Here is a 9,743-nt window from a genome sequence, read left to right on the forward strand (position 1 = left end):
GAAAGGGATAGCCGCCACGGGGGCGGACTGCATAAATTCGGAGGCTGCAATTGGCGGCCGAATACTTTTACAATTCAAATTATGGAAATCCCGCGGGTGTACGTACTAGCGGACGTCGTTCCTGCCGGCGCGTGTACGTCGAGCATGAGCGGATTTATTCCTCGGAACCAACCCCCGTCCACCCCCTTTTTTCGTTCCAACGCGTTCCGCTCACCTCCGCGCCCGCTGGCCTCTCGCTCCCTTTCACCCTACGCGCTCCTTTTCGCTCGTTCACCAGTGGAAAAAGAAATATACATCATCCCCGACGAAAAGCGCGCGAGGCCAGTGGTGAAGCACGATAAAGGGATATCGCGATCTCGTCGATTCTAATTCTATAATTCCGTGCTTAAGCCAGCCCCCGGGGGCCGAGCGGGCCAGCCTACCACACTTTTATCTAAATCTGTGTCACGCGCCTCGCTTCATCCCCTTTAATGCTCGTCGCAGCAGCCTCCGCGGCCGAGGAGCGTGAAAACCGACGCAACTGGAGCGGATTGTAAGTTCGAACCCTGAACCCGGTTGGTCCGGCGTTGGCCGACCAAGAAACTCCAGCTTCCACCACGCATACGGAAGCCAGATCGATGTTCTATTTAAGAGAGTGCAAGTATGGATGCTTCCAGAGAGCATTTCTTAAAAATTCCACAGGTCTGCTGCAATTCTACCCGTTCCGTTCCTCTTCTATTCCACACCCGAGTTAACTCGCGCTGAAATTCTTATGGAATTTTCGAACGAAGTGCGAATTACAATCTCTCAAGTTCTCCGAGATCCAGGCGTTACGAGATCCACGAGGATTTCGAGGCTCGATGAAAACGCGGGATCGCGTGAAATTTTCAAGCACACCACCCTGTATATTCGTCTGGGGTGGCTTAACGCGGATCGAATTAAAAATGAATCACGGAGAGATCGAAGAGCGACCTCGGCTGAACGCGGCGCATCGAACGTCCGTCGTTCGAGTAAATGATATCGCGCGACGGATTGCAGAAATTGAATTCTCGCGTGGGAGGGCAAATGACATCGGCGGCCAGCTAATTTTCATGAAAAATCCACCGTTCCCGGAGACTAGCCCCGGTCGCGCGCGCTTTTACATTAATTCGTGGGCCCCCGTAGCCGCTTTAAAAGCATCGGCCAAAATCAATATCGCCTCTACCGGATGGCCTTTTAATCAAACCAGATACCGTAATCGCGGCCTGCCCGCCCTTTCCACCTCTTTCTCTCCTTTTTCCCTTTTCCCTTCCGCCCTTTTTTTCCTCCTCTCTTCCATCGTGTTCAGCCGCTACCTGCGCCACGCCGGATCATCCTTTCTGCGGACACGCGAGACGTCAGGCTGTTTAAAATTGAAATTTATGTGGCTGCTCGATGGAACGGCGCAGCGTCGGTCGACCACGAAGGAAGAGAAGGTAACAATGAAATCTGCGTGAAAAATGATCCCGTTAACGGGTTGAAGGATGAACCGGGGACGAGATCAAAACACGGACATGGATTTCGGGATCGTAGGCAGGAATTCGCGGGTCTTGTTGGCCGATTCCCGACGATTAGGAGGTGAATGCGAGAAAACTGAACGCGTGCACGCGTGCAAAGGCGGATCGTGAAACACCGACGAAGCGTGGCTCGTCGATCCACGTAATGAGCCGGTGTCCAGCGAGCAGAACGAGTTAATTAATCCTCCAGAGACCGGGCACGCTCTGTATGCGTCGCTCGATAATTACTCGCGCAAGTGCGCTCACACTTGCACTCGTCAAGTTCCTATTCCGACGCGCGATTTCCTCGCCAACCACCTGGCGTAACATCCAACCGTACAAGTGGATCGATACGACCGATCGTCGTCGTGCATTCAGGCCAGAGGAAAGAATATCAGCTTTGGCAGCGATTCGTCGCAAGCGTTAACGTTTACGACTAGGATCGATGAAAAATAACCATGGAACTTTGAAGATTTCCTTTCCCATCGCCTGGCGAATTATCGCCTTTTCTTTTCTCGTCTTCTCGACTCGTTGCATTAACCTCGGATCGTTGTTAATTAAGTTGCTCTTGATTCTGGGAAACACGGGTGCGAGACAACGCGTTTATAATACGAGTGCAACAGTGCATGAAGGAATAAAAACCCGTGATATGGACAGAATAAATTATCACGCTGGTAATACGAGTAAATATTACGTTACTGCGTAATAAAATTTGCCAATAGCGAAGGAATCGGGAGTAAGAAAATTTTAGATTGGAACACGCTTCGCGTTAAAGCCCAGTTTTACTCGATCCCCTTAACGAACTCGGCTAACGAATTAATTAACCAACTCTGCTGCAATTCCAGAGTACCCGGCACATCCCTGATACATCGGCTAATGAAGATCCCGGCTAATAGGAGTTCGAATAATCGCAGAACCATAAAATCGAGCCCGCTTAATCGAACCCCGACCCTGGCTGGATTCGCCGTGCGATTAAAACAAGTAGGACAGAACAGAGACGAAACAGCCGAACCTCATTTCATGCTATGAATCCCGTGGAAAAAAATCCTCCAGAACCACGCCAAGAAGTGTTAGCGTTACGCCTGATGGCGTCGGGAAATTGCTTCCGTCTCAGAGGTGTCTCCGACCACGATTCACACCGAGTGTTTCAGCTTCTTCAAAAGATAACCGGTTCCCCCGTCTAACCGAAATAACTAAGTATGTACAACCAATCGTTTCTTCGCGTCGGATAAAAGTCCCGACTAAAAATACCCTCGCGTTCCTCCTATTACGCGGAGAGCATAACTAATGAGCCAGCACGAGAATATGACGCTCAAAAACGAAAACGAAATGATCGATATTTCTTAATAGTAGCTTGTAAGTACAATTCCTCGACACGCACCCCTATTCGTCAACAAAATAACTAAAATCAGGTAGTTATTATTAAAATTTCCAAGATTATCGTCGCGTTTAAAACCCAAGACCGTAAAGCTTCCAGACGTATTATTATCGCGAGAAAAATGTCACAAATTGTTTCCGATAAAATTTATAAAATTTAACGTCTCCCTCGTCTACACATCCGCCATGGTACAAGACTCTTCGATTAATACATATTTCTAGTCACGAGAAAATAATATACTTCTGCCTTTGAAAGGAGCATACAATTTCTTGAAATTTACGTCGTGAACTCGGATAAAAATCTCTATCTCGCTCTCTACAGATCGCTGTATATATATATAACCTGTATATATATAACCTAGGAACCGAGAACTACGTGCGACTGGGGATGGAATACCGCACAAATGCCAAGGATAAAGGATGACTAAGGTCTGAACCTAAGGGATGACTGTCTACCTGCTGTTGCGGATGCGCTGGCGTTTACAAAAGATACAAATCAGTAGGTATACAACATTTTCGAATAAAGCCAATTTTCGAGAGAAACCTACCCCGTGTTCGCAACTATACACCCCTTTAACGCGTTGTATTTCGGGTAGCGGAAACGAATGCTCAATTTCTTGAAAATCTACTTAAATTTCTATTTCGAAATTTATAACGTGAACTCGTACGAGAACCTGAAATTTATTTTTTAAAAATCGCTCTATACGCATAATCTAGAAACCAAAAACGACGTGGAAGGGACTGCAGAAGAAATACCGCACAAAGGGCAAGGTTAAAGGGTGGCTAAGGTCTAATGTAAGGGATGTAAAATTAATCCTTTGCACTCGACGATTTTTCAACTACAGAAGAGTGGAAAATCAAAGATTCTCTACTAAAAAACTGACGATACTTTTTCGAGCAGTAAATAAAGAATTGTATAATAATAGAATTGTAGAATTATTTGATTTGGATACCTCGCACACTGTTACATTACATTAAATTTGATATATTAATTAATATCGATCTTCGAAATTTTATGAAATGGTGACTGAAACTCACCTCTCGAGTGCAAAGGGTTAAAGTTGACGACGTTTACAGAAGATACAAATCAGCAGGTATACGACAAACGATCGAGGAACCTAAAGAGAATCTAAACACGATCGACGAGAAAATTGGCTTGATTACAATAGTCCAATTCCGAGATAGGGCAAACTGCGGGGAAGATTACGCGGAAAGTACTGGCTCAACGAATCTGTTCGCTGCACGACCGTCAACTCGTCACTCTTGATTAGCCAAGGAGAAGTGATTCCCTGTTTAGAGAGCGTGGTCGCCAAAGATCAGAGACGCGAGTAATTATCCTCGAAACGGAAACGCACCCTAATCCTTGGGCCCTGCTCTCTGACTCTGGCTGGTGGTCCCGCGTGCACATTAACGGCATGTGTGCCGAGTGCGTGCGACGTGATTGATTTGCTCGGCGTGTGGCTAACTCGAATCAGACCCGCGGAGTGCCGGTGGAGGCACGCACACTCTCAGCCGAGCGAAACACGCTTTACCCACGAGGATGATCTCGACGATCGGGACCGTGGAAATCGCGATTATTTATTCATCGGCTCGATTACTCAGGGTAGAAATCGTTGGCGGTTGGCGGGAAGGGGTTAGGAGGTTCGTGGATTTGGTTTCACGAGTGAGAGACGGTGAGGTGCGAGCACGAGTGCGTATGGTCGAGTGATGACGGGTGTACTCATATGCAGAGTAAGGATATTTGTTTCATGTGAGAGAGGGCAATTTTATGCTCGGAATGTTCGGAGATTGTTATGAAAAGAGTATGAGAGAGTACAAAGCAAGCAGAAAGAGAAAGAGAATACGGCAACACTGATAGAAAGATCATGAAAGATTTATTATCTTCGTATACGTATTTTGCAAAGAATAATAACAATATTCTATAATAACAATATTCAAAGAATAATAACTTAACCCTTTGCACTCGAGAGGCGCCTCTCAGTCACCATTTAAATAGATTCTAAAGATGGATGTTAATTAATATATCAAATTTACAATTATGCAACGATGCGTGGAATATCGAAGTAAAATAATTCTACGTCTTAATTTGCATACGATTTCTTATTTACCGATTTCAAAATATCGTCGACTTTATAGCAGAAAATCTTCGAACTACTATTCTTCTGTAACGAAAAAAACGTCGAGTGCAAAGGGTTAATAATTATACATTATTATCCAATTTGCTCGCAAAGTTTGAGCTAAACTTCTGGAATGAAAAAAGCGTCGAGTGCAAAGGGTTAATAATTATACATTATTATCCAATTTGCTCGCAAAGTTTGAGCTAAAGATTGAGCTCGTCTATTTGAGTAGGATTCTCCGAGTATTCCCTTCCTATGTGCGATTCAAACATAATTACCACGTCGAGATGCTATTAACCCTTTGCACTCGAGAGGTGACCCTCAGTCACCATTTCATAAAATTTGGAAGATCGATATTAATTGATATATCAAATTTAATGTAATGTAACAGTGTGCAAAGTATCGAAATCAAATAATTCAACAATTCTATTATTATAAAATTCTTTATTTACTGCTGAAAAAAGAATCGCCAGTTTTTAATAGAAAATTTTTAATTTTCTACTCTTCTCTAACCAAAAAATCGTCGAGTGCAAAGGGTTAAGAGTCTTCGTTTCTCATAGTTGCAACGATCATTGGTGGAAGTTAAGATTTCTTTCGGATAAACTCGCAGACGATGGAAAGAGTAATGGACGAGACATGAAATACGAAGTGGTAGACGATGCGAAATGGGTAATGAACGATAATTAAGCTTAGAAATTTAGCGGATAACGATTCGCGAATTTTTCAGGAATAATTTCTCTCCACTGTCGAAATTTTGCAAGTCGATACGACCGATTAGTGCCCGTACGACCGGTGTAATTATCCCCGGCATTATTTATCGCGCATTAATATTCAAAAGCGACGACGCTTAAGAGTTTAATGGAAACATTTAATATTCCTTAACTTTGCTTTGCAAATGGAGTAATTTCATCGCGGCGCTATCAAACACCTAGACCAGAGACGACGAGAAGTTTCGAGTTTCAACGATGCAACTTGCGAGTTCTGTCCGAGCGAAGATCGTTTGAATAACAGCTCCGTTTTACTTCACTGCTTTCTCAACGATAGATATAAAGAATACAGTGAGAGCAGGTGGAAGATTAGATAATATTATGCATGCCGGAACGGTAAATTCCATATTCCTTTAACAGGAAGCGGAGGGAAATACCACGACATTCGTCGAAAATAACGTTGAATGAACTTGGTGAATGGAGAGGAGGATCCCTGAGTAACACACAGGCTCTCAAAGATTTACGTACGCATTAAAGATTGAAATTCATGGAACGCAACGTTTATTAGTTGCCGTAGAAAACACGGTGCATGAAATGGTTTCCAGTGAAGCACGGAAATAAGGGCCCTAGTATTACTTAATAGATCATTCACGAGTTAACATTTGCCTCGTAACTAAGGCACAGAATATGAAAGGATATGCATGCCGACGATTACCTACGCTTGCCTTCGCTGGAATAAAGAACGCGAATAAAGAACATGCTTGTTAAAGCAGAGAATCCTCTCGTAAAGTTTTTATCATTCCGATTCTGGTTCTGGTTCTGGTTCTTGCGTACCTCTTTCCTCGTTTACGCACGTTAATTACTTTATACAAGGATAATTTCAAATAGAATTCATTTCCAGGAGGTAATTTCCAGGTTCGCTTCGAGCGGTGTTATTTCTATGATATACGCGAGTAAGGTAATAATCGTGGACGTAACTAAAAATTCATGTAAGGAATAGAAATGATTTCGATTAATCGAAATAACTCGTATTGGAAATACTGATTCGAAAATTGTATTCGAGAATGTCCTTAAGATAAAGAAAATTTATCGCTACCCTTTGGTATGTATCGTCGTATGGTACGGCAAAACTGCATTTACCGATGGTGGGTAGATTGTAAGAAAATTGGGATACGAAAGAGCGGTGAACTTATCAACAATTCTTCTATACGATACGAGACTACTTTACCGATCGAGGATAAAATCGGATTACCGCATTAACAGAAGTTAGAAATGAAATGAAATGAAATAAAATGAAATAAAATGAAATAAAATGAAATAAAATGAAATGAAATGCTACGACAGGGGAATTCGACGAATTTTATAAATCTAAAGATATTACGATAGAATAGAAGCGCAGATGAAATATGAAATAAAATACTAATATTGTATTTTACGGATTTTCACGAGCCTAGCGTTAACTTCCTTACCGACCTGGAAATATGAAACTACTTGCAGTATCCTTTATTCGAAAATAATGATTAATTAAAGAACTACTTAGGTATATCGCAATCGAGAATTAAATGTTTGTTAACCTTTGTAAATGCAACCTTTATCAAAAACAGGGGATGGTCTTCGATGAACGCTATTTCAATTAATATACCTATATAAATTATGTCTAAACTCTAAACAAAATAAATTACAAGAAGATCCTTTACCTATCTCTCCTCTCTAATTTAACAGATGCAAGTCTACAATACAACGGTAAGATCGCAGCCAATTAGCTCGTATTACTTGCTATATCGTTCATAATTGTATCATACCTATTAATTATGTATGATATAACTATAGTGATACAATTAGAAATTATATGTCAAATAATACCGATTTCCCAGGTCTCACCACGAGGAGGTGCTGCGAATGGAGACCCACCCTATCCACGTCCCATCCTCCCTCCATTCGCGGATAAATTTATCAACATTTGAATAAATTCACTTTTTGATGCATGTTTGCAAAACGTTCAATCTTTGATCGCTGTGCAAAACAATGACAAAAAGGATTTAAAAGAAAAATCGACGCGAGAAACTAAACCTGAAAATGAAAGATGAATTTCGCGCCTTAAGCTAACAAGAAGCATATGCTGTTTGTTAAGAAATTTCATTTACAATTTAATTAAAATTATTTGTTTTCATAGGCGAAAAATTAATACAAAATAAAAGTAATCTGAAAAAAAAAACTATTAATTACAAACAAGATCAAAACCTCGGGCCACCAGCATGGGAATTTTCGGATGTCGTCATTAGGCTACAACGGTGCTTGACGATTATTCAAAATAAATCTGTAATTAAGGCAATAATAAAACTTATCATAAATATCTTAAAAACAATTGAATAGTTGCCCTTATAATGATATATTTTCTTGAACTGCATGAGAAAATCTACAAATCTGTAAAGTTTCAATTAAATCCATGACCTGAAAATCATGCACTCTCCTTGTTAACTTAAAAATATTTTACCCAAAAATTTAATTCATTCTAATTAACAAATATCTGAAGGTTATAATTAACAATGCCTAGATAAATATTTAACTGTAATGAAGAAACAGAAAAATGCTATGTGACTGCTTTCCATCCGTGGTCCATAAGAGTTCCTGAAACAAATTTTGTAAATCTTACCCATATAAAAATTCCAATTAATTTTTATACATCATAATATATGTGTATAAAACCTGAGGGATGACGTTTATATACTTCCTAGCCACAAGAAATATAGAAATACTTCCTATCCATCAAAAATATAGAAATACTTCCTATCCATCAGAAATATAGAAATACTTCCTATCTATCAGAAATATAGAAATACTTCCTATCTATCAGAAATATAGAAATACTTTCTATCTATCAGAAATATAGAAATACCTCTTATCTATCAGATATATAGAAATACCTCTTTTCCATCAGAAATATACGTGGTATTGCGAGCTTGGAAGAACTCTAGCAAAGGAAATAGTATTAAGAGCGGAATCGGGTTCGGCTCGGGCGTTCGGAATGATATCTGGAGTGCGTGCGGACGGACCAGTGACCGCGTGCAAGGATTGTACAGATGAGATATTTATGACCGAATCGAGTGCAAGCAATGGACGAAAGTCTAGGAATGAGTGTCTGAAGAACCTGGCCCACCAAGTGCGAGGTCGCATGGGAAATGAGTGATCAACGAAGACAGCTTGTGTATGAAAAGAGGGAGTTTAAATAAGGGTGCAAGGGCGCGGACGAGGCAGAATGCGTGCAAAATCATAGTGAGTGGAGAATCGTGTGTTTGAGAGTTAGAATTGAGAGAAACATAATGTAATATTAGAGTTTAAATAAATCTGTTTGTTATTAAAAAGGAGTCGTTGTTTGTTAAACGAGAAATACATTCCACCTACATAATGGACTAAAAATTTGATTTAGGACTCTACCGAAACAAACATCTAAATCCTAAAAGGAATAGAGAAGGGATGTGAGGGTTACATGGGATTTGAATCTCGCATTACCTCCGCAGGCCTCACAATGGTTCCTGAAACACATCAAACTACAGAAAAATTAGTAAAATTATAATGAAATGTAATTAATTATAGTAATTAATGTGATAAAATTATAAATAAATAAATGAGACTCACATACCACTATACTTTAAGTTATTTCTTTTCACGTATATTATTCCACTTCTGAACCACTGATACACTTACATAAACTTCCCTATTCTAAATGCTATCATATATAGCGATACACTTTGTAAATTAATATATTTGAAACAAACTTTGCAATTTATTTGTGAATACACAAAAAAAGAAAGAAAAAAAAACAGCAATTTATCCGCAAATCAAAACAAATAAAAAGAAAGAATTATTATTTGTACGAAGAGTTGAATTACATACACAAAACATTTTACTCGCAAGACTTCTATTAAAAATAAACAAATTTCACGAATGAATTTTGATTGATACAAAGCAAATTCGGATATGTCTAAATTTACCAACAAAAAACTGAAGATACAACGGTAAAAAAATAATTATAATAATGAAAAGTCACT

The sequence above is a fragment of the Eufriesea mexicana genome, unplaced genomic scaffold (assembly GCF_001483705.2).
Source record: "Eufriesea mexicana isolate 0111107269 unplaced genomic scaffold, ASM148370v2 scaffold143, whole genome shotgun sequence".
Taxonomy (NCBI): domain Eukaryota; kingdom Metazoa; phylum Arthropoda; class Insecta; order Hymenoptera; family Apidae; genus Eufriesea; species Eufriesea mexicana.